The 27,692-nt window shown below is 36.9% G+C and overlaps 1 long non-coding RNA gene across 3 annotated transcripts in view; it reads right to left on the bottom strand.

Annotated features, from left to right (window-relative positions):
* Window positions 1–2,176: 2,176 nt before the first annotated feature.
* Window positions 2,177–27,692, bottom strand: part of LOC145297536 (uncharacterized) — a 176,097-nt gene continuing 150,581 nt past the window's right edge. For all 3 annotated transcript variants that reach the window (XR_013870260.1, XR_013870261.1, XR_013870262.1), the window contains one exon: window positions 2,177–2,438. This is a non-coding gene — a long non-coding RNA (uncharacterized LOC145297536). The remainder of the gene's footprint in view (window positions 2,439–27,692) is intronic.

Genomic DNA, 27,692 nt, shown 5'->3' with positions numbered 1-27,692 from the left:
TGTTGAAATAAATACATATAGGAATACACAGGGAAAAGTATCTTCATGCCAGGTTGTTCAGACAAACTTCTGCACAGAGAAATCTTAGACACTCGAGAACAATGTCTAGTAGGCATTCAAGTTCTCTCTTTTTTTTTTTTAATTTTCCTATCAGTTTGTTCAAACTGGGGATAGAGCATTCTACCGAATGCCTAACATTCACCCACTAACTCAGGTATTCCAACTGAGAGATCTTTTTAAGATTCTGACTGCCCCTTTAAGTGCAATTGTTTAGATCTCTTTTGCACTTGCTTCATCGGGTATATTTGGCAGGTAGTTTTTGAAATTCTTTTTTATGAGCCCAGTTACTCCTATAATAACTGGAATGATGATCTTCCTAAGATTCCAATTTCTTTTCATGTTGTACATAAGACTGCTGTTTAACCCAGCATCATTGAACGTCACAAACTTCTACTAAGGTTGCTTCTTTCTCCTTCTTGTTCCATATCACTATGTCAGGTTTTATGGCTCTGCTTTCTAGGTATGTAAACTATAGGAATTGGATAGTTCTCGTGGATGGTATATGACTTATTTCCAACTGTTCTTGCTGGTAAACATGTTCCCAGGACTTGCTGATGCATTCGATATTTAACTTTTTACAGATCGTCCAGTTGATATATTTACACACTTCATTGTGTTGCATCGTAAAGTAGTCATCCCCCAACAGAACGTTACTGCTGCATGTCAGGTGGCTCACACTCTCTATTTGTGTGTGGCAGAACCTGCACTTGCTGTCATTGCTTGGATCACTCATTTTCTTAAACGCATTGGTCATCAAGACTTGATCTTGGGCAGTCATTTATAATTCTCTCCTGATCGTAGTGGAGCGATTGTTTGTTGCTTCACGGGGGAAGAGAGACAAAAGAAAAGCAAATTGTTATCACACGCGGCAGCATGGTTCCGAACAATTTTGTCCATGTGACCTGACACGATTCTGAAAATCTTCATTAATTCAAACTCTAACACCTCTGTCAATTCACCGTCGCACAATTCCGAACGACTCCATCGATTCGATCCTAAACACTTCCAACGATTCAATACGACACAATTCAATAAGTTCATCGATTCAAACCAGAATACTTCTGACAATTCGGCACAAAATGATCCCAAACAACTCTGTTGATCTGAACCCAAACACCTTTGACGCTTTGACATGATCTTGAATGAAATGACTCAACACAACGTTACCAGATTAACCTCAGCAGTTACTCTTTGAATGACTCTGGTATCGCCTTTTTATAACTCTTGGACGAACACATTTTCCCCGTAGGTAAGCCTGACTAAGACATTGACGTACAGTTCTTGAGCACTTCTGCGCATGCTTGTCACATCTTCTTTTCAGCCATTCTTGGACCCTTCTCTCCTTCACAATGTTCATAATGTGATTTGGGTGGAAATTTAAAAAATGAGTTTATGACATGTTTATTGCAGTATCTAGTAAGATTGATGAGGAAGAATTAATTGCCATGGTAAGTCATGTTGGAAACACTCCTGGTGATTTCGAAGGTGTGCATGGAGGAAATGGATATGGCGAAAGGAATACAGAAGGAGAAAGAATTTTAGAATTTGGTCTTGCAGTGAACATGTTGGTTTAGAACACTCTTTTTAGGAAAAAAAATGGAAATACCTATGAATTTGGTACAGCAAAGACGTAAGTAAATTGTGTGTTGATAAGAAAAAAAAGGAAAGAAAGCTCTTGAGTGATGTGAAAAAGTTGTAACACGACACAAACCAGTTATTTGCGATTTCACACTGAAGTAAAGAGAAAGTTTATCTCCAGCAGAAAAGTGTGGAGGCTGAAATAAAGAGCATGTGAAACATGAGTTTAGAGACCAATTGATGGAGTGTTCGGCTACCAGATTCATCACAGGAAGTGTGGAAGAACAGTGGAAGATACTAAAGGGTACACTATGAAATGTAATATGACTTGTGATTAAATGGAAAGGCTTCCACTGCATAGAGTGATATAGTGGTAGAATGAGGGAATTGGGAAGTGTATCAAAGAAAAGCAGAAACAAAGAAGTCAATGGATTAAAGGTTTAGTGAATAAGGATGTGTATCTCGAGGCAAAGACGGGAGCAGGAAGAACAAAATACAGGTTGTCCAAAAAGTCACTGAAGGGTTTCGAACCTTATTAGATTTTTTATTTTTGATATCTTTCTGTAATTTCAATACAATCTGACTAAGACATTGTGAAATTCTTTATAAAATATGCAAAATTCAAACAATTTTTATTTATGAAAAATAATGTCTTTTAAATGTTGCCCATTTTCAGCTTCGCATATTTGTGCTCTTTCCAAAACATTATTCATGACAGATTGCAGAATCTCTGGATTGTGATTTAACTCCTTTATTTCATTCTGCGAACTGGCAGGCCTGGAAACGTCAAACCTCAAACCCTGCAAGAATTGAAGGAAAACGTCAGGAACGAAATAACGGAGAAACATAAAATTAATGGCAACAGGCAAAGAAAGATTACAAGCACAGAAATTAACGTTAAAATAACCGGTTTAATTGGGCCAGAAAATACAATTACAAACGGTTGGGTTCAGTCACCGAAAGTGGATGTCAAGTGCCTGTTTGTTTCTCAAGTGTTGATGGTCGAATTGTGCACTTCAAACTGAGGTTTAAGAATAGCTGGACAGACTGAAAGAGAAATTCTCCTAAAAAGAGCAAACTTTGTCCTGGAAAATCCATATAGATCATGTGTCTGTTTAAGGTTTGTTTCAAAGCTGTTGAAAGGCTTTGACTGATCCAAATTGATAAGCATAACCTCCATGTTGTCTTCTGATATGACACTAAATGAATAAAGTGAGACTTAAATATGGGCTTAGATCTGATGACCTCAGAAGAAGATTAAATCTGGATGGTATATGTAGAGTTGTGCAGCACAGGAAACTTTGTAAGGCAACATTGAAAGAGTTATAGGGTTATGGAATGTAGAACAGTTAAGGTAGTTTGAATATCAATTTCTAAAAACAGTCCAGCACATGCCATTATGTAGAACGGACATTAAACAGAATATGATGATGATTTTACAGTTTCTCCATTATCATTTTTGTGTTGTATATGTGTTGATAAGACAATAAAATCAAATGTGTAGCGAGAAATTATTTTAACAAAGACGTGCACTTGGCGAAAACATGCAAGAAACAACATTAAATAATTATCAAATGTACCAAAAGGTTATTTGAATAAAAATTATGAACCTGACATCTTGTTTAATACCCAGGTCGTGTGTACTGAGAAATTATTGTGACAAAGACGTTCACTTGGCGAAAATGTGTAAGAAACAATATTAAATACTTATCAAATGTATCAAGAGGTTATTTGAATAAAAAGTATAAACCTGGTGTCATGGAAAGAAACAACAAACTTGATCAATTGTCAAAATATATATATAAATTAAGTGTAGGATATTTGAAAGGTCATTTTTCGCAAAAGGTATATGCAGGTGTAGTCAATCGTACCAGAGTCAAGTAAATTAAATGAAACGACAATGGCCGAATAAAACACTTTTTGGATGTGACAACAATGACAATGTCATATCAAAGAGGCATTTCAGGTGGTCACAAGTGGTTATATAATAACAACCGAAAAGGATATGGGTGTTAGTTGATGATTTGGCTTGAGAAGAATCAACCCGTTGTAATTCTTCTGCATGCATCTTCCTCCTAACAAGTAACCATCCATTACCATCACTAACAATAAAGATATATTGTTATATTTTCATGCATCAGAGTCTTATCATTCTTTTAAACAGAACAGAAATACAACAAATGTGCTTATTATCAACACAACAAATAATGTTTACGGTCGAATGCAGAGAATTCTATATCCTTCGCACATGTGCTGCCAAAACATGATAAAGTTGGAATATCAAATATTCTAAATTTTTCACTTGCGTTGATTATATTTTTTTAGAACTACTAGTATTAAAAACGTGTGCAAAGCGAAAAAAAATTTACAAAATGCTGATTGAATAACTAAACATATCACGGCGTGATGTCACTTGGCTACCATGAAGTGTAATCGTTTATTTGTTCGTTCATTTTTGTTTCTGTTTTAATCAATGGTGTTTTTTTTTTTATTGCTATAGAAGATTTACACAAATTTAATGTCTATTCATCATCGTCACCGCCACCACCACCACCACCACCACCACCATCATCATCATCATCATCATCATCATCATCATCATCACTTCCTCCAATATTTTCTTTGGTCTGTGAACAGGACCTGCTACCTAAACTGTTCCACCTAGTTAGAATCCTCAGATATATATATATATATATATATATATATATATATATATATATATATATAAATCCTACTAGGTTTTTATATTTGAGGATTATCAATAATTTTAACTCGAAGGGACGACGCCGTCCAGCAATGCTAACCCAACGAGCAACTTATAATAGGATTTTTTCAGAATGTGAGAGATTGTATAATAAATTCCACAGCCAAACAACGCCGCAGCTCACAAGAGCCATGACAGCCAACGAACCGGAAGTCCAAGACTCGAGTTGCGCCCTCATTTGGGCTCATCAGTTAGACACATCCGCACTCAGGATTCGAAACCCGAGCCTCTTGCATGCGAGGCAAGCACTCTACCAACTGAGCAAATGCCCCGCACACAAGAATTTCTATTAACCAACACAGATCAAGTAAACCGCGCCGAAATCCGACTGTTAAATGAACCTACTTCGTCTCGACAAGGGACGCGGCCGTCCAACCAGTCAATAACCTTTGCCGATGTCTCACAAGTAGGATTTTAACTCGAAGGGACGACGCCGTCCAGCAATGCTAACCCAATGAGCAACTTATAATAGGATTTTTTCAGAATGTGAGAGATTGTATAATAAATTCCACAGCCAAACAACGCCGCAGCTCACAAGAGCCATGACAGCCAACGAACCGGAAGTCCAAGACTCGAGTTGCGCCCTCATTTGGGCTCATCAGTTAGACACATCCGCACTCAGGATTCGAAACCCGAGCCTCTTGCATGCGAGGCAAGCACTCTACCAACTGAGCAAATGCCCCGCACACAAGAATTTCTATTAACCAACACAGATCAAGTAAACCGCGCCGAAATCCGACTGTTAAATGAACCTACTTCGTCTCGACAATATATATATATATATATATAAAATTATTGATCATCCTCAAATATAAAAACCTAGTAGGATTCCTCAAACACAAGGAACCTAGTGATAATAATAAAAAAAAAAAGTCATAAACTTATTGAAAATTCTCAAGTATAATTAACCTACGGAGAATCATCAAACGTAAAAAAAAATATTGAGAATGTTAAAATATAAGGAACGGTGTGACAATCATAAAAAATAAGAAACCTAGTGAAAATGCACAAATAAAAGGAACATTCACTCATCATAATGTTATGCAGGAAGTTTGTTTAAATGCTAAACATTTTATGATAATGTGAATACTTGAAGATTCCAGACAAAAACAGAATTGCGTGGGGGGAGGGGGTGCAATTATTTTTCTTCTTTTTTTTTTTCTTTTCCATAGATGCAAAATTAATGTTAACTTCTCATCTAGCATCATTTTAGTATCGTTTTGCTAAAGAACAGGAAATAAAAACTATTTATTTAGAAAAAAAAAAGCTAGGAAAATAAAATAATATATATATAAAGTAACTTCTATGGATACAGTTACTATTTATAAAAGGATTGTGTTGCAGATACAGTGGTTGCTTTTAAAAATTCTTAGGAAAAATTCTATTGACAATAATCCTAAACAAACATAACTTATATGCACTACACCGCATTAGGACTATTCATGAATAATCCGTATTGTGTAATGTATGGAAAATCTAGTGCCTCTATAAAGGATCCATTTGGTTTGGGACAAAAATAAAAATTGTCTCAATTTAAAAGGATATCTCCTTCATTGACGGCTGAGGATTGAGGTATGAAATGGCTTGTTTTCTTTAATCCTATTAAGACTTAGCTCATGCCTTTGAATCATATGTGTGCCCCTTTTCTTCCGAAGATTTTCATGGATGACTTTAATCTAAATGAGAAGTGGACTCTGAATCTTTTTGGTCTTTTTGTCTCATCAAATCTTTCTTGGGTTCCATACATTAGATCCATGCTAGTTTCAATCTTATAGCATGTGTTCTTCAAAATTGTCTGATATATTGCCTTCTTCCTTTCTTCCAGCTCACTTGTTAATCTACATCAATTTGCTGTTTTGATACCTCACTGTAACCCAGCTTCCTATTCCAGTAGATTCTTTCCAAGAACTGTGGGATCATGAAACTCTCTTCCTGCTGACTGTTTTCCTCCTATTTTAAGCCTTGGTCTTTTCAAGACTAAGACCAATAGGCATTTTTTTTTTTTTGTCTTTGCGATAATCATCTTTTTTTCTTTCTCAGCTTCTTACATCAAGTGGCTTCACACTTTGTCTGGAGTAATTTCTATTTAAAAAAATTAAAGAGAAAACGATGAAGTAAGAATCAGACCACATATTACACTTTTCTTCTTGCCCAAAAGCGAAGGCTTTTCTTGCCCTGCTATCTTCTTTGATCGAGTAGTTATCAAAATGGTGTTCTTAACATTTGATATTGGAAAATCTTCGATACAAATGGAGTCTTAGAAAGATTTACTATTTGCAATCTGGAGAAATGCGTCCAGGCACCTCTTATAAAAAGTGATTTGGCAAGGTAGCGGTTCAGTTGTCGCTTGTCGAAGTTGGAAAGATGATAAAAAAAAGGCGCACAGAAGACAAACAAAACAGAGATAATGAATATGTGTATTAAATTAAATTAAGAAAAGTTTTTGCAAAACTAATTGTATTTGAGGCTTTAAGAATTCCATTTAGAACTTTTGAAAAAGTTTCTTAACGTCCAAGAAAACAGACAGCAGAATGTTCAGATTAAGGTCGTCACATTCAATTAAAGAGGACAAGTTTCCCTATTTGTTGGCGGGTTGCGATCGCATGGAAAAAGAGGAAGGATAAAGTTTTTTGTGTTCAGCCTGCCAAAATTGGGTGTCTGTTAATTGGTCAAGAAGAATCGTCTTGGGCAATAAAATAGGGCTTTCCTTAGAATAGGAGGGGTGGACAAGAAGAGAATTATTTTATGGGAGAAAGAGAGGTAAACCCTTTATATATATATATATATATATATATATATATATATATATATATATATATATATATATATATATATATATATATAATCTATCTTACTATATTGGAGACATTTCTCAAAGATATGACGTCATATTGTGTCGGTGCAAAAGTTTTTGATGGTTTGTAGAAGGAGCATTTTAAACCATCGTAAATTATTTTATGCATATTGTTATTACTTCAACATATCTACACCATGATTAATTTATAACTTTTTCTTTCGAATTATTAAAGCATCATTCATATTTTTCAATGTTGAGCAAAAAAAAAAAAAAGGAAGAATTTCTTTAGTCAACACAAAAGGCGTCATCTACCATCATGATAATGCTCATCCACACACAACACTAGTGACCTTGGAGAATTCCGTTGGAAAATCATGCCTCGTCTTGCATATTCTCTTGACTTACTCCCACAGATTATCACTTATTTTGAAGATTACAAAAGCATCTGGATAGCTGTAGGTTAACATCATAGGAGGAGACTGAACATGAGTTAGATTCATATTTCACATGAAAATCCAAATAATTTTACAAGTGAGCCATTGATAATCTCGTTGAATCAAATTGTAGAAAATAAATGACTTTATTGTTATGAATAAAGATTTTCTAAAACCCATTTACAAGATGAAATTTTTAATCGGCAGCAACTTTTGCACTAATCTGATATTATATACAAATTTTTAACTCGCTCTTAAATATCACGATTTTATTTGTCTAACTAGCAGGTGGTGGGAGGACGCCATGCCTTGCCGGTCATAAAATATGCTTAAATTTTAACTCATGCAGCTTTTGTATTTATTATTACAGAGCAAATTCTCTATTTAATATATATATATATATATATATATATATATATATATATATATATATATATATATATATATATATATTATTATTACAGAGCAAATTCTCTATTTAATATATATATATATATATATATATATATATATATATATATATATATATATATATATATATATATATATTCAATAGAGAATTGGTTCTGTAATAATAAATATCCCACCCCCTGCTAGTTAGACTAATAAAATCGTGATATTTAAGAGTTAAAAATTTGTATATAATATCAGATTAGTGCAAAAGTTGTTGCCGATTAAAAACTTCATCTTTTAAATATGTTTTGGAATATATATATATATATATATATATATATATATATATATATATATATATATATATATATATATATATATAGAGAGAGAGAGAGAGAGAGAGAGAGAGAGAGAGAGACTAAAGAAGCTTTGTGTAAAAAAATGTAAAAATAAAAATAAAGAATGCAGTTTAAATTTCCGAAAAAAAAAAAAAAATAAATTTAACCTATCGCAGACTTAGCACTTGCATAAGCCGACTTCTTAAAAGTCTACGATTACAAAACAGAATTTAACTATATTAGAATGAATACAGAAAAGAAAAATTAACTACAATTGTTAAATAGAAAGCGGGATCGTCAGCTGCCTACCATGATTTAAAAAGTTAAAAAGAAAAAATGAGTTGAGTGCTATCAGTTAGAATCCAAACCAAAACATTTAGCGCTCCAGCTACGTTCGCTACTATTTCAGCTATAGACCTATGAATAAGAAATATTTAAGCTATGATTGAATTTGCACATGCACAAAAGAAATATGTCGGCAAATTAAAAAGACCAAACAAAGATTTTACTCGTTATAAACCATTCTTGGTGTATAATTACTATTTCCTGTTAGTTTCAGTGTTATGTGACCAGTAGTTTAAGAGTTTATCGGTTAAATATTTACACACAGGCAGACATACATCTACTGTTTTATTAATATAGATTAGTGGGACCCCATGGAAATAATTTAGCTCTTTAAAAATAACAGGAAATGGAACTGCTAAGAAGTAAGCAGATACCAAATTGAGAATTACTTAGATTGTGGCATGTACTAAACACAGATATCACATGACTCAAAAAAAGATTTTTTGTTTACTCTTATTCACAGCAAGCAATGCACCATTACCTCTTGGACATAAGGGCTACCATGTCTACAGAGGCAGTATGTAGGAAGTTGAGAAGCGAGATATTTGTTTGCATTACATTTAAAATTCACCATGTCAGAGGAAGTAGGAAACAAGAAGGGAATTCCTAAATTTAGCAGTTTGAGAGAAGAAACTGTTAGAGTAGAAGACTTTCTGGAATCTAGGGATATTTGCAGTGAAGGGGTGAAATTTTGCTGCTTGTCAGATTAGTCGGGATTGTTTACGTGCTACAAGTTTTTTTTTGTATTTTTTTTTAAACAGTGGTCACCACTTATCAAGGCCCGGAAGCCACTCAGGGATAAGGGTTATTGCAAGTACATTACGTTAGTGTGGAGATTTGATGAAGTGTTTACTTAAAGGGGCGGTTCATTAGGAATTTGTTAACGTTGGACTTGAAGACATTCAAGTTGTAGTGAGGTGGGAAGCAGGCAGACGGAACAGAGTTGCACAGGCGTGCAGTTCTAAGAAAGAAGCTTTGTTCATGGAATCCACGTTTTGATTTAGGCACAGATAAAGAGTGGGGGAAATTTTTCACAGTGGATTGAGCTAGACGGGTGTTTTTCGTGAAAGATTGGCGAGGGGGGACCAGAGATTGGAGTTCATACGAGCACCTGCCATGGAAATAACAATAAAACAAGGATAGGCTCGCAACATCTCTTCTGTGGGAGAGAGGTTGCAGTGTAGAGAAAAGGGCATCCCCCACTAAGCCACGAAGTCTATTTTGTACTCTGTCAAGGCAGGATAGGCTGTTTTTAGCAGCTCCTGCCAAGATATGGCAGCAGTATTCCATCCTCATAGCACATTCCATAAAAAATACTTGTAAAACAGATATAAGGATGCAACTGCAGAAAGGGGCAGGGGTTGATTGTTAGTGTGGTACCTATTAGCTTGAAGGCTCATTACACGTTTATAGAAAAAAGTCTGTTTGGAAGTATGCATAAGTGTCAGATGTGCAATAACATGGGTTGACAAGATATAACTAAATAGTAATTTTCATCTCCTCTCTGTCTCCCACTGATTTAATTAATGATTTTAAACAAAGATCATATTAAATAAATGAATGTCTTTGTTCACTTTTGTTTTAAATCTTTTTGAAAGTATGAATAAGACCAGACTTTTTATCCCGTTAAAAAAACAGGAAAAAGTTATAACCCGTTGACTTAGAATGACTGCTTTATGCCATATTAATGGTTGAACATGGTTAAATTTGTTCTCATTTATGCATTAAATATTAATCCCTATTAATCCCTATTAATCCATAACTGTGCATTGAACAGATACTATAATACTTGGTCATAACAAAGCTCCATATAAAATATCAGTCAGATCGGCCCAATATCTAGAAAAAAAACTTCTAGAGTAAATGTGGTATTGGGGTAACTAATCCCTGTGAATCTCTAACTCTGCATCAGATACTAAACATTTAGTTTTCTGTACTTTATCATAACAAAGGTCCACACAAAATTTCACCTTCATCGGCCCAGTAATTTCCAAGAAAACGTGGAACGGATAGACAAACAGACAGACAGATAGACCAAGAAAAATATAGAAAAATATAGAAGCTAAGAAAAATATAGAAGCTTTATTTAAAGGACACTATTTCCTCAGTCAGGAAGGATCACCCAGAGGTGTATACAAGAAGAACGACCAGCAACCAAGGTATAAATAATTATGTGAACTTTACTATATTACAACATACTTTTTCGTTTTTTACTTGGGAGCCACCATTTATCAAGGTCCGAAGGCCATTCGAGGATAAGGGTTAATGAATGTAAGGTGGTCGTGTAGTAATCGTTAATGGTGTAAATTGGCTAGAATTTGATTTCTGCATATATGGCATAAGGGTAAATTACAAGAGGGATAAATAAACAGTACTAAGTCTTTATACAATAAGATTTAATAGAAATATTCTGGTCTTATATTTTCAACATAGCCCCATCCACCCCGTCCACACATTTCTTCTATTGATTCTGAAGGGCGTTATCCCCTTGCTGCAAGACTCTAAAGCTTGGTTGGTCTTGTACGTAAGCTCATCAATTGAAATGTGGTGAAATCCAGATATTTCTTCGGCCCTGTCGGTGGGGCATTAGAATACGCTGACTGCCCCCCTGCAGAGGGTAAAAGTCCCTCAATGGGGGTCCTGGATATGACCTTAAACTATATCCAGTGGTGAGGCCCCAGCTTGTGGGCTTTGGGGAGTGTGGAGCCACCCTTTAATTACCATTGCTCCCAGGTCCACTCTGACCCGGAGTGGTAGTACCTGTTAGGGTCCCAACTATGGGTTAAATAGAAACCGACTTGAAAACAACAAATATATTCTATTAAAAAAAATTTTCTTCAAAATCTTTGGATTCGGCATTAAATAACCCGAAAAGGGTTGATATGCCATAAAACAAAAACAACCAACCAACCAACCAGATATTTCTTCATGTTAGGAAATCGATTCAAGCCAGAGGATCTTAAATCTGGCGAGTAGGGTGGACGAGAAAGAAGTTAGAACCTACAGTCATGGCTTGCTGCCCTTTTCTCCATCGAGATGAACGTTATACTCAATTCTCTCCATTTTCTAGATATTTCTTTATGTTAAGAAATAGATTAAAGCCAGAGGGTGCTTAATCTGACGAGTAAGGTGGATGAGAAAGAAGTTGGAAGCTATCGTCATGGATTACTACCATTGCCGCCATCAAGATGCACCTGATACCCAATTTTTCCATTTTCTAGAAATGCATCACTTCAACCACCTGCAAAAATAAAAGCAGAAAGCGTTAGAAGTTATAAACTTGGTACTTAAACATATAAATAATGGCAGAATACGAGGGCTTGGTTTTATTTGTTTATCTCACAGATGTTTGTGTGAGGCAGAGTTAGGGTTATTTTTCATTCTCCCCCCACCCTCGTACTTCATTCAGCGATTCTTTTGTTTCTTTCTTTCAAGTGTATTTGGTAAAGCAAAGTCAGGCTCGCATGCAGCATCGTTTTAGAATCGTTTGCAGGCATTTTTTTTTTTTTTTTTTTTTTTGTTCAAGGACCGGAAATAAAAAAAAAAATAAATACCAATAAAAAATACAAACAAAAAAACTTTTTTTTTTTCGCGTGGTGGCGGTGCTGATGATGGTGACTAGTGAAAAAGAAAAAGGAAAAAAAGATGACTTGTTCATCAAAACTAATCCGGATTCTTAACAGAAAGTTATTTTTACATAAAAAAAGAAACAAGAACAGATTTTAACTACACTTTTTTTTTTTTTAATTATTATTATTATTATTATTATTGTACTGTTATGAAAATGTGCTTATCACTAAATTTTGGTTGGTTCAGTTGTTTTATGGCATATCGACCATGTTTGGTCATCTAATGACGAAACCAAATACTTATTGAAAGCGATTAATTGTATACTGTTACTAAAAGACAAGTGATTCCTCTCCGGCTTAAAGCACAGCTATACCTCGGTGCCGTGCTTAAAGCCACCAGAGTCTACAACATTGTTTAGATTGCATTTTCCGTGTTGGCTGAGATATAGGTTTGATCTGGGCAGTTCTAGGAGATCCATCACGGCTCCGAGCTGCCATTACGATTTTGAAACTGTGCTTAATTTCTAAGCTTGGCGTTGATTAATGCAAACACTTAACTTTCTTTCTAGCTTGTCCAATCAAAGGCCACCTCTCAAACGAGTTGACTTGTTCCACGGTGCTTCTTTCAACTCCCAATCTTCTCTTTTGAGACGCCCCCCCCCCGGGGATCTTTGGCCTTGACAAGCCGTACACACGGGGGCTAAATAATAACTAGGGCTATGACAAGAGAATATTCTTTTCATTGTTTTGACTCTCGAGTATATATCCGACACAGTTAGACACAGTTAATCAACCGAGAACCACCACATACATCACTCTATCAAAAAACATAAGATATTTACTGATATATACTCGAGAGTCAAAATAATGAAAAGAATATTCTCTTGTCATAACCCCAATAATAATACACACGTGCGCGCGCGAGCACATGCGAGCACGCACACACACACACACACACACACACACACACACACACACACGTGCCCCTGACTTCAGCACTTGTGTAATGTATGCAAACATTCTTATATTTGAACTCTTTTCTTTTCCTTAAAAACAGGATATTCACCCTACTCTTTATATATGGACTCTTCTCTCTTCCCTACTAGCGGAGTATTTATTTAATACCGTGTGACTGTCTAACTATTTGTCTTTATCTTTCTTTACTAAGGCCGCTGGAAAAAATGGTGGGATCCTTCTATCGATCCAGTAGATATTTCACTGCTGATGCAATTCTCTATCTATATAAGAGCCAGGTACGTCCAAGGATGGAGTACTGTTGCCACATCTGGGCAGTAGCTGCTAGAAAAGACTTATCCTGCCTTGATAGAGTTCAAAATAGACTTCGTAGCCTCATAGGAGATGTCCTTTTCTCTTACCTGCAACCTCTTTCTCACAGAAGAGATGTTGCGAGTTTGTCTCTGCTTTATCGTTATTTTCATGGCAAGTGCTCGACTGAGCTCCAATCTATGGTCCCCCTTCGCCAAACTTTCACAAAAAACACTCGTCTAGCAGAAAACATTATCAATAATTTCCCCTACTCTTTATCTGTGCCTACACCTAAACGTAGATTCCATGAACAAAACTTCTTTCTTAGAACTGCACGCCTATGGAATTGTCTTCCATTTTCCTGCTTTCCAGCTGACTACAATATGGTTGTCTTCAAGTCTAACGTAAGCAAGTTTTTGATGAGCCGTTCCATATAAGTTAACAAATTTACCGAATTTCCAATACTAACGATTACTTTATTGTCCAATTGTCTACTGTACACTCTTTAACCCTTAAATTGGCGGAGGAATTGGGTAGATTCTGCAAAGGTCAACTCTTTCAACTTTGACCTTTTGGCAGCCAAATTTTCGTCCCAAAACTGATTAACATGATTGCTGCATGTCTGAACGTTTTGATCAGATTACCCTTTGACCATCTTTAGGCATGTTGGGTGTTGTTTGGAATAAAGTAGAGAAAAGATACTGGCTTTGTAGGTATTTTCCCATTCTGTGAGTTAGTTTCTATTTTATGGCTATAGCTTCGAATTTGTGAAAAACAAAACTAGTTGACACTATAAAATAGAGACTAACTCACAGAATACGAAAATATCTACAGAACCAGTAACTTTTCTCTTTTCTTTTCCAAACCACAACCAACATGCCTGAAGACTGTCGAAAGACAATCCAACCGAAACGTTGCACAAATAACATTCAAGATGAGAACAATATTCCAATCAAAACAAGTAATATAAACAATCAGTCCTTATCTAAAAAATTCAGAACTTTATATGTTCTCATTTTTATTCAAACAGATGAAACGTTGAGCGATTACTGAAAATGGAAGAGTCTGCATTAAAACATTTTATAATAGTTTTCAATAAGAAAAACCAAAACTTTATAGTTATATGCCTCCTTTATACTTGTGTATTGTGTTTTTATACACTTATTTCATCTAGTAGTTGCTAATGAAATACGCTTCTTTTCATGAAGAAAGAGGATACAAGGAAACGTTCGCTGAAAGGTTTCATAAAAAGAGGAGTATAATTCATGAAAACGTGTAAGGAGTTAGGGAGTAAAGATGTGGAAGGAGCCTGGAATGTATTTCCCCTTCTTCTCTCCCAGCTCTTTCACCCCTATTCCTCTTTTTCCCATATCTCCACTTCCTAACCCTACCTACCCGTCCTCACAAACTATATTTCTCCTTTTTCAGCGTTTAAGTCACATTTACGATATCTTTTTATATTCAAAATGATGAATCTTAATATTGCTCTCTTTTTCGGTCAGATGAGGTGGTCTCTCTAAATTAAGATTCCACTGAAACATATATACACATATGTAACCAATATTGTTTATATAATAAACATACCACACACACACACACACACACACACACACACACATAGTCATCTACATAATGTACTGTACTGCTGTATTGCAGCTCATCAGTGCGGCTAGACCATCACCTTTTCCTAGCCAGAGATTGAACCTACAACTATTGCATTGATAGTCGGCAGTTCTAACCTCCAGCCCATGGGATCAGTGCTCGCAAATGACCTCATCAAATGTCCATTCAAATAGACACTCGCCCACCGCTTCTACAGTGCTCGTGCTGCTTGTTTAATTACAAACAAAGAAACAAACAAAAAACGAGCCTCGCATTAATGTCAATTAAGTAGCTGGTGAGATACATGTACGACAGTGCTATACTCAAAGAGGAGGGATTAAGATATAGTCATTCACATACTGTTTCGTTGTATCTCAGCTCATCAGTGCGGTTAGACCAGCATCTTTCCCTAGCTAGGGATTGAACCTACAACCATCGCGTTGATAGTCTGCAGAAACAAAACAAACAAAAAAAACCTTCCTTACAGATTTATAAGTTTTTTTTTTTAATTTGAATAAATTTTCAATAACAAGATATATATATATATATATATATATATATATATATATATATATATATATATATATATTGTATTTCCATATTTTTTTTTTAAGTATGTTCTTCCGTAATTTGAAATCTGTTAAAAAATGTTTTGTTGTGTCCAAAAGAGGAAAAGCTAGACAGCTGCAGGTTATGAGAAGGAATTTTAATAAAAGTTACTCCCAGATGTGACAAGTGTTATACGTTTTTAGATGATGGAAGAATGATAAGCATTCTCTACCGTGATTCTAACGGACAGGAAACGTTTTTTTGTTTTTTTGTTTTTTTTTGCTGTTGTATTTTTAGTTGTTAAAGGGCAACTGTGATCATCATGAGTGCGAGAAAAAGAAAACGAGACATAACAGCGGAACAGTGTGGGGCATCGTCGAAAGAGAGTAAGAATACCGGAAAAGACAAAGAAAAGGAAAGAGAGGTGGGGATTGTTTAACGGCATATCAACCCTCTTTAGACTTTAGGTTATTTAATGTCGAATCCTGTAATTTTGTAACAAAAAGAAAAGAAAAAAAAAAAAAGAAAGTTTTTATTCTTCAAGTTCTTTATATCTTCAAATAATTATTCATTCCCCTCGATCCCAGGTTTCTCTTCACCCCTCTCTCTTTCACACTCACTATCTCTTCCACACTATTTCTCTTTCCAGTTCTTCTCCAGTCTTTCTCTCTCTCTCTCTCTCTCTCTCTCTCTCTCTCTCTCTCTCTCTCTCTTCTCCTCCCCAACTCTTTCAGTGAATTCCTCCTCTTTTCTACCTCTCTTTTTCCTCTTTCACTCTTTTCCTGTCCGTCTTTCTTCCAATCGCCTTCTCTCTTTAGTTCTTCATATCTCTTCCCTTTTTATCTCTCTTTTCTCTCCCTCCTCTCTCTTTCACATTCTCTCTCTCCCACTTTTTTTCAGTTCTTCCCCCACAGGGCTGCGGAGTCGGAGTCAAAGTCGGAGTCGGAAGGAGTCAGAGGTTTTAGCTGGAGTCGGAGTTGGATTTCTAAGAGTACAAGGAGTCGGAGGCGGAGTCAGAATTTTTTATCCGACTCCGACTCCTTAAGTTCAATAAATTTATTTTTTTACATGGTTTTCCTATTTGGTTTTACCATTATTTTTTTTATTACATTTTCTAACCAATCAAGGCACATTGTCACTTTGATATAGGGGACTACTATCAGGGATCTAAGTTTCAGGGGTTCTATGTAGGAAGTTTAGCAGCAAGATGTCTGTTTACATTACATTTAAACTTCTGCATGTCTGTACAGTTCGGGAAGCAGGAACCCGGAAGAGAATTCTAAAGTCTAGCAGTTCTGGGGCAGAAACTATTAGAGTAGAAAGCTTTCTTACATCTAGGGATCTCTACTGTGTAGGGGTGGGACTTTGCTGCTTGTCGGGTTTGTTGGTGGTATTTTCATTGAGAGGGTACAAGAGCTTGTAGTTCGTCAGAGCATCCACCGTTAAAATAGTTGTAAAACAAGCAGAGGGATGCAACATTTCGTCGATGTGACAGGGGCTGAAGCTTAGATAACAGTTCAGGACCTATCAGGTTGGCGACTCTCTTTTGAACACTGGGCAGGAGCGTGAGACTAGTAGCAGATGCACCAGCCAAAATGTGACATTAGTACTTGATACATGGGTGGATAGTGGTTTTATAGAGGTACAGGATACTTTCAGGCATAAGTAACTTTCTAGCACGGTAGAGAGAGCCCACCTTCTTTGCAGAAGCCTTGGCAATGATCTTAATGTATTTATCCCAACTCATGTTCCCTGTGAACGTTAAGCCGAGGTATTTGAATGAAGTACTTTCAAGTAATGTATCTTTAGCCATAACTATTGGTGGTTGGTAAGGTTTCATGTAATTATTAAAGGAAACAAACTTTGTTGTGGCAGCTTTGGATGTTACCATCCATTTCTGACCCCATTCCACTACAGACTGAAGGTCTTCCTCTAGGGTTTCCGCCATTGCCTTAGATATGTGCTCATTAGTTTTCCCCACGTGCCTGCTATAGAACCTGATGTAATCGCCAAATATACCCATGTCAGAGACAATTTTATCAGGTAAGGATCGGTCCCTGAGGTACACCTGCATTTATACGATATTGTTTTGACGTACGCCAATCGAGGACAACCTGGATTCTTCTCTCATTTAAGGAGGATTTAATTATGTTAAGCATTCGTCCAGTAATACTATAGATTTTATTTTCATGAGAAGACCATCGTGCCATACCCTGTCACAAACCTTAGATATATATCCCTGCCTTATCCAGTGCTTGGTATATATGGTCAGAGATTACAGTTATAATATCTGCAGTAGAACGGGCTTGCCTAAATCCATATTGATGGTCAAACAGAAGTTTAGCAGCTGTAAGATGGTGGACTAGAGCTTAATTAATCAAAGGCTCAAATATTTTGGCGAAAAGCAGGAGGAGGTTAATTAGGCAATTATTTAATGATTCAGTTTCTTTCACCAGAGATTTTGTAAACTGGTATCACAGAAGTAGTATTCCAGCTGTCAGGAAAGCAAGATTCGTTAAGACATTTGTTAAAGAGTTTAGAGAGAACTGGAGCGATCTCAGCGGAGCATTTTTTTAATAGCACAGCTGGGATGAGATCAGGTTCATATGCTTTTGAGGTGTCTAGGTTTTTTATGATATCATGTACTTGAGAAGGGGTGATTTTCAGATCATCTAATGTGGTTTCTGTCCACAGAGGAAAATCAGGGCGGGAATGGTTTGCTGGGTCCAAGGTAGAGTTTGAGGGAAAATAACAGGCAAACATGTTAGCTTTCTCAGTTGCTGTGCAAACAACCTTATGATTGTTGGATAGTGGAGGAATTATTGATTGCCCATTATTTACTATACTATTGTAGATTTTCCAGAAATCATGAGTTCCTAATTTCTGCGTTTCAATGCATTTCCTGGTGGTTTCAGTATATTCACTCTTAGCTGCTGCTACTTCTTTCTTACAATTACTTCTAGCTTCTATATACTTTGTCTGTTTGTACAGGACTCATGCCGGATAAATCTACGGTATGCATGTTGTCTCTGTGCAATGGCAGCTACACAAGTAGAAGTAAACCATTGGGGAGGGTGGGGTTTGCTATAGAACTTCCATGTAGGAACAGGTGCTTTAATTGCTGCTTTGAACCATTCAGTAGCCTCATTTGCGCACTATTCTACAGGAAGAGAAAAGATATTTCCTCATGGGACATCTCTGATGCGATCTCTACTGGCATCCCAGTCAGCTTTATGTTAGTACGTTGTCATTTTGAGCAATGGCTCTTCAACTTGGGGTCGAGAGTTTAGAGTGATTCTATCATTATCACAGAATGATCAGCATTCCTAAGCGGGCAATCAGCATTTGTTACACAATCCTCAGTAACAGTTGTCAGAAATAGATCCAGAAGTGAGGCTTGCTCTTCCTAGTGATCTGGGAGACGGGTTGGGAATGTTACTGTCTGTGTCAAGGAATGGGATATAGCATAGCTATGGATGATGCTACTAGCTGTGTCAGTGTAGTTAGAGAAGCCAAGCAAATTTCTGTGGTGGGCGTAAGATTCACTAAACACATGTATTTGGGTGCTAGTGTCAAGGGAGAGTGCTACATCTATGCTGTCAGAGACATGATTGATTATAGTATAGTCTTGGGTTGATGGAGAGCAATAAAGAAAATACAGGTAGCTAACATTATGTTGGAAATTTAGTTTAAAGCACATGAAGAGCTGGTCACCTGATTCTAGTTTAGATTCCTTAGACATGAGGAGAGTGTTACAAATATAGACTCTAACATGTCTGGTTATCTTCCACTTTGTCATAAGAACTTTAACAGGAATGGAAATCATAAGTAAATAAAAGCAGGAAAACAGGTTTGGTTAATAAGCAATAACTTAATTGCTTCATAAGCAATGGTTTGCACAATTTAACAGTTTTTGTATGGTTTTGCTTTTATTTTTGAAGATATCTCATATTTTGTACTGTACTGTAATGCTTCCACTTCATCAAGCTATTTCGGTCTGTCGGATCACTGCAAATCTTGTCCGGACAGCTGTTTTCGTTTTGGTTGTGATGTAACACAAGATCAATGAAAGTTCTGTCTTTGATTGGGATCACTGTGGATTACATTGGATAACAATCGGATTGTAATCTGAAAGTTATCCAGTTACTGAATCAAATGGAATTTGGCAATTGGATTTGTCCGGGATCAATCCGGAATTACAATCTTATCTCCCCGACCCCAAAAAATAACGGGCATAAATCAATAAGAAGCAACCCATGGCACTAAAGCCCTTTATAACTTTTTCCTTTTTTTTTTTTTTACATAGGAGTCACCACTTATCAAGGTTCAAAGGTCACTCGAGGATAATGGTTAATGAGTATACAGAGGTCAATGGCACAATATCCTAGTAATCGTTAGTAGTGAAAATTTGGTAAATTGGATTACTTAAGGAGATGGCTCATCAAGAATTTGTTTTTGTTGGACTTGAATATGATCAAATTGTTGTCAGCTGGAAAGCAGGGAAATGGAAGATAGTTCCACAGGCGTGCAGTTCTAAGAAAGAACTTTGTTCATGGAATCTACGTTTAGGATTTGGCACAGAAAAAGAGTGGGGGGAATTATTAATAGTGGTTTCAGATAGATGAGTGTTTTTCATGAAAGTTTGGCGAGGAGGGGCCATAGATTAGAGCTCAGAAAGGCACCTACCATGAAAATAGTGATAGAGTAAAGACAGGCTCACAACATCTCTACTGTGGGAAAGAGGTTGCAGGGAAGAGAAAAGGGCACCCCCACCAGTTTACAAAGTTTATTTTAAACTTTGTCAAAGCATGATAAGAGTTTTCCAGCAACTCCTGCCCAGATGTGGCAACAGTACTCCATCTGTAGATATACCTGACTCTTACTTAGGTTGAGAATTGCATCAGCAGTGAGATATCAGTGAGATACCACCATTTTTCCAGCCCAGAATCTTGTCAAAACATGGAGCCCCCCCCCCAAGACGAAAACCATTCATTTCAATTGATGCTAGATAGGAGATCAGAGCATTGATGATATAAAGATAAAAGCTTGGTTTTAGATGCATGAAAATTAACCAGCCACTTCTTTCCCCATTGCATCACATGCTCCAGATCAGAGAAAAGAGAATCACAGAGAACTTTGTCATTTACGGACTTTTATGTTTTAACATAGACGGTAATGTCATCAGCATAAATGTGTTTGAATGACATTAGGATGTGATTTAGAAGATCATTGATATAGATCAGGAAGAGAGTTGGGCCCAGGATGGACCCCTGAGGGACTCTGGCATTAATACTGTGAGCTTCTGATTTCTATCCATCAACCACTACTCTTGTGAACCTATCAGAGAGAAATGATTTAATAATTGAGAAAACATTTCCAGCTATACCGTAGCTGGAGATCTTGTGAAGTATGCCTTTATATATATAAAGTCTTTGATATATCAAGAGCAATTGCCCTAGAAAGAAAGCCTCCGTCGAGAGATTTGCTAATCCTTTGAGATATAACTGTAAGCACATCTGCTGTAGATATAGCAGAACGGAAACCATATTGAGTGTCACTAAGAAGGTTATTTTTGCTGAGATGGTTGATTACTTCTCTATTTAACACAGATTCTAGCAACTTACTCATGACACACAGGACACTTATTGGCTTGTACTGAGAGGGAGATGAGCGATCACCTGAATTCTTAAATACAGGGCATACTGATGAGATTTTCCAGGGTGATGGGAAGCAATTCTCCTTAAGGCAACGTTTAAACAGTTTTGTAAGGATGGGCGCTAGTTCTGGTTGAAGTCTATACCCTATTTTAAATTTCCTTCTTTCTCTCAGAAACTGAGAAAATTTACTTGCATGCCACTTGTGCTCACTAGATTGATGTATACACGCACTTAGAGTCTATATCTGTAGCATTAAATTAGAGAGAACAATCTTGAAATGGATCACAAGGCTTTTAAGTGCTTTGACTAACATTTCATCACTGCATTAGTTACTTATATTTTCCTTAAGTCTTTGTACCCTAATCGATCATGTCTCTGATAGTATAGATGCAACACTCTCATTGGATAATAATGTTCAAATACATGTGTTTGGTGACTTTAATCTCCAACATACAAATTGGCTCGGTTTCTCAGGTTACAGAGATGCAGTTGGACGCTTCACTAATAGCTTCTCTATAGCCCATTCCCTCACATAGACAGTAATGTTTCCTACTGGTCTACCAGATGCTGAACCTCAGCAGGTTTCACTTCTAGGCCTATTCCTCACTACACTACCTGAGGATTGTGTGATTAATGCCTACAGTCTACTTGGAAATACAGACCACCTAGTGGTATCAGTTGACATCACATTTAAATCCCAACCTAAAGGTGAGGAATCATTGCTCAAAACTACAAGGTACTACAACAGGGCTTACTGGGAAACCATTATCCATCCAAGATGCCCCATGGACTGGTATCTTCTCTCTTCCTGCTGAACAGTGTGCCAATGAGACAACTGAATGGTGCAAAGCGGGAATTGAAGCACATGTTCTCCATGGTTCACTACAGATTGTGCAGCTGCTATGGCACAAAGACAGCATGCATTCTGCCAGTTTGTACGTCATCAGTCAAATACAAATAGGCAAAATTCATAGATGCTAGAAATCATTGTAAGAGTGAAATAGTGACAGTCAAAAGAAAGCATGCTGAAATAATCAAGGAACGCATAGAATCGCCAAAGATAGGAACTTGTGATTTCTGAAAAATCTATAATTGTGTAGTGAATAAAGGACAATCATTAATCCCTCCACTGAGCAACAACCAGAAGGTTGCATGCACGGTAACAGAGAAGGCGGAACTGCTGTCCTGGCGATTGCCTCTAACTCCACCTTAGACCCAACAAACAACTCCCTTCCAAATTTCCCTATGTGGATTAAAGCCACATTAGATGATGTAAAAATCACCCCTTCTCATGTCTGCGATATCATAAAAAATTTAGACACCTCAAAGGTGTGTGGGCCTGATCTTATCTCTGTTATACTAATTAAGAAATGTTTAATTGAGCTAGCTCCCATACTTTCCAAGCTCTACAATAAATGCATTGCTGAATCTTGCTTCCCTAATAGCTGGAAGATGGCCCCTTTGGTACCAATATGCAGGAATTCTGATGAAAGAACAGACTCTCTCAATTATCGCCCCATTAATCTCTTTCCCTCTTCACTAAAATCTTTGAGACTTTAATTAATCAAACACTAGTTCACCATCTTGCAAAAGCAAATCTTCTCTCTGACAAACAGTATGTCGTTCTACTGCATATATTTTAACATTTATCTGTGAATGCATTTGCCATGTATTGGATAAAGCCGGTGGAGCCACAGTTGTAGCCCTTGATACATCCAAGGCCTTTGACAAATTAAAGCATATGCTATAACTGGATGTATACTAAATATAATTAGATCCATCTTAGACAATAGAAGCATATATGCTGTCATTAATGGACATACATCCAAGAAGCATAACATTAATGCGGGAGTGTCTCAGGGGTCGATCTTTGGACCATTATTATTCCTGATATTTAAAAACAACCTCCTTGATAATATTGTGCCCGAGATGGGTTTACTTGCTGATGATACAATGCTCTATAACATGCATTAGGGAAGAAAAGATGTACATAAATCTAAGACAATGGCAGTATCATTAGAAAATGACCTCCAGACCATAGTTGAATGGGGACGCAAATGGATGGTAATATTTAATGCTAGGAAAACTAAGCTGCTCTCATTTAACAATTACAAGACACCTCCCGATCAGCCTATATCGATGAAAAATAATACCCTACCTGAGAATTCTACCTTCAAACTCCTTTTTTAGGACTATTTTACCATATTTTACTTTGTGGGCAATATGAACTGGAACAAATACATAGAGGACATTGTAAAGACTGCTACAAAGATGGTGGGTTCCCTCTATCGAGCTAGAAGACTACTCACACCTGAGAGTATCCGTACCTCTACAAGGCCACCATTTGCTCATCCATGGAGTATTGTTGCCACATCTGGGCTGGTGCATCTACCACTAGCCTCTCCATCTTTGATAGGTTCCAAAAAAGAGTTGTCAATCTAATCTGTCCCACTTTATCAACTAGTTCTTGTCTTATCGTCACAATGTTACATCTCTGTGAATGTTTTAATGGAATGTGTTCTGATGAACTCTTTGCACTTGTACCCCGTACATATTCCCGACAAACCCGTTTAGCAATAAGATCTTACCCCTTCACTGTTGAGGTCCCTAGATGCCAAAAAGCTTTCTATTCTAATAGTCTCTTCCCTTGAACAGCTAGACTTTGGAATTCCCTTCCTGCTACCTGCTTTCCTGGTCGTACTGATATGCAGAAGTTTAAATGTAACATAAACCGACATCTTGCTAATCTCAAAAATACCAATGGTCCCAAAAAGTAGCCTTTTTCGTCCAAGTGGTGATATGCCTTGTAAGAATTACAAGGCTGACTATAGTAAACCAAAGGTCCACTGTCTACTCTTCTTTTATTTCCACAGTTAATTTCAGATCATAGTTTATCTGGCTGAAATTTTGTATGAATCTTTGTGATGGTACGGTGCAGCAAATTAAGTATTATGGTATCTGTTCGATGCACAGTTAGGGATCAATAGGGATTAAAAGGGATTAGTATTTAATGCAAAAATGAGCACAAATTTAACCATATTCAACCATCAGTTTGACATAAAGCACTCATTCTAAATCAACTTGGTATAACTTTGCCTGCTTTTAATGGGTTAAAATGTCCGGTTAACGTGTGTTGATTAAAATTGGTAGCGATATTTTAAATATAGTTTTATTTTATTTCTATTTCATTCCTTATTCATTGGAACGAGAGAGACAAAGAGAGTGAAAGAGAGAGAGAGAGAGAGAGAGAGAGAGGGGGGGGAGAGAAGAGATAGAATGTCCACATTCTTCAATATTAACAGGAATGGCCATTGACACACGCCTGACATCTTTTCTGGTCTTCAGTATCATCTGTTGAGTCACTCCATCTTACATCTTCTAATCCCTTATGCATTCTTCCCATTTGGAGTGATACCGTCTTGAGTTTGCGACAGTTGGCGACAGTTAGAGTTGAAGACAGGTGCGAATTTGACACAGTTGAAGGCAGGTCCTGGTTGGGACCAGATTGAGAAAGCTTTAGAAGATCGAGATGACATCAACTGACAAACATGCAGGTTGTGTCCGAGTTTGTGTGTGTGTTTTTTTTGTGTTCTGTTTTATTTTATGTTTTTATACTTGTAAACACATGCGCATACATCTCAGCAGCGCCAGTGTACAAGACGATGACACTATGAGAAGAGAAGGCAAAGGAGAAGAAAATGTTGTGGTCAGTGATCGTTGTCGAGCGGGGTAATGCATGGTTTTATCACATCCATTACATTTTAAAAACCCCCAAACAAATTGCATTTCAAGCAAAAAAATTAAACTTTTTATTTTGTATTTAGTTCACTGCATCTTATCATAATAAAGGTCCATACAAAATTCCATCCAGATTGATCTAGCAGTTTATAAGAAAATATCTAACGGATATACAGACAGACTAAGGGGAATATAAATGATGAAGATTCGTCAAATGAAGAAAGTTTCAAATAAAAACATCCAAAGACCCTCCTACAAACTTCTAACCTTTTCTCGGCCAGTTAGAGGCGATGGCATCATGGTAGGGTCGGAGTTACTTGACTAAGATGATTCTTTTGAAAATCCAGCAGGAATCAACACCAGAATCCATCATCTTCTAGTCATCCCTGCCTCTTCTGCAAATTCATCAATTGAGGATAACTATGTTGCTTCTGTGCAGCCGCCATTTCTTTGTGTTCTGGGTCAAAACTCTGTCCAATTTCATAATACAACTGTTGGGCCTTGCTGTTTGCCTTAAAAACCAGCAATGTTGTAGGTATACCGAAAAATTATAGCCAACAAGGGGAACTTCATGCAGACCATCTGGCATCAATTGAAATGGATGGCTCTCGTCTAGGAGAAGCCCCATGTTTTGACAAGCTTCTGGGCTTGACCTTCACTCCTGATCTGAAATGGAACACGTACATCAAGTCTGTTGCCAAGGTTGCTGGAAAGATGGTGGGATCCTTCTACCGCTCCAGAAAATATCTCACTACTGATGCAATTCTCTATCTATATAAAAGCCAAGTACGTCCAAGGATGGAATACTGCTGCCATATCTGGACAGGAGCTGCTAAAAACAGCATATCCTGCCTTGACAGAGTACAAAATAGACTTCGTGGCTTAGTGGGGGATGCCCTTTTCTCTACCCTGCAACCTCTCTCCCACAGAAGAGACGTTGCAAGCCTATTCTTGTTTTATCGTTATTTCCATGGCAGGTGCTCATCTGAACTCCAATCTCTGGTCCCCCCCTCGCCAATCTTTTACAAAAAACACCCGTCTAGCTGAATCTACTGTCAAAAATTTTCCCCACTCTTTATCTATGCCTAAATCAAAACGTAGATTCCATGAACAAAGCTTCTTTCTTAGAATGCACGCCTGTGGAACTCTGTTCCGTCTGCCTGCTTCCCTCCTGACTACAACTTGGATGCCTTCAAGTCCAACATAAACAAATTCCTGATGAACCGCCCCCTAAAGTAGACACTTTATTAAATATCCACACTAACGTACTGTACTTACAATAACCCTTATCCCTGAGTGGCTTCCGGGCCTTGATAAGTGGTGACCACCTTGTAAAAAAAAAAAAAAGACCAGAACAATCATGAGGCACGATTTTTGTGGACACTATGTAGAAATCCGATTCGCTCAGCAAGAACAACTAAAGATTCAGATGGAATCAGTCTATATCTCCTTGGCCTTTTGGTTAGGAACAAAATGTATTCCTAATTTGGCACGTTATTTTTTCTGTAAAAGATCAGTGATTGAGCACTCTTTCCAGACTATGGTTATTTTTATTTGTGTTTCAATGTAGAGCGTGCCTTACATTAAAACTTGACCTTGTGTCTAACTCTACCTTTATGGGGAGGCAAGCAAATAGGACCATCTCAACAACTTTCTCACACGTGAGGCTATTCCGTATCTCTACAAATCTATTCTCAGACAATGTATGTATCTTTAATCTAATTACCCCCACCGTTCTTTCTTTTCTGCAATCTCTCCTCACAGATGTGATGTTGCTAGTCTCAGTCTTTTTTATAAATACTGTTATGGCATGTGTCCTTCAGAACTGTCTGATCTATTAACCATTTCCTTTGTTCCAGCTCGTTTGACTCGTTGGTCAGGTGGTCGTCGTCAGTTCCTCATTTTGATACAGTTTCCCATTCCAGTAGCTTCTTTCCAAGAACTACAAGCTTGTGGAAATCTCCTCCTAGGAATAGTTTTTTTTTTCCTTAACTATAGCCTATGTCTTTTCAAGACTGACGTCAATAAGTATCTTCCATTTTTGCAATAATCAGCTTTCATGCTTTACATCAAGTGGCTTCACGTCTTTTCTATAAAAAAGAAAAGAAAAACAGAACGGACATCGAAGCAGTCTATCTTCTGCCTAAACATCCCATCTCCAGAATATAACACATTTTTTTTTTGGGGGGGGGGGTGAAATGTTATTCATTCGCCATGTTTAAGAAGCATGTTGGTGTTAAAGGTACCATTTTGTGAAAAACAAATTTTAAAACAAGAGAAAGGGAAAAGAAAAGTAATTAAGAAAGGATGGGGAGGCAAAATATAAGTTGAATAGAAACAGAATGAAGAAGAAGAAGAAGAAGAAGAAGAAGAAGAAGAAGAAGAAGAAGAAGAAGAAGAAGAAGAAGAAGAAGAAGAAGCAAACAAAACGTGCATATCAAGGGTTTCAAATATATATGATAGAAGAGGAAAGAGAGAGAGAGAGAGAGAGAGAGAGAGAGAGAGAGAGAGAGAGAGATGAAGCTAAAATAACGAAATAAAAAAGAAAGGGCAATTGTAAGAAAAAGAATGAAAAAAGAAAATGAAGCAGCAAAATAAAAAA

Source organism: Euprymna scolopes, chromosome 18 (genome assembly GCF_053919585.1).
Source record: "Euprymna scolopes isolate OS-2025 chromosome 18, ASM5391958v1, whole genome shotgun sequence".
Taxonomy (NCBI): domain Eukaryota; kingdom Metazoa; phylum Mollusca; class Cephalopoda; order Sepiida; family Sepiolidae; genus Euprymna; species Euprymna scolopes.
Note: the sequence above shows the minus strand (reverse complement) of the source record. Positions and strands in the feature narration are given on the sequence as shown.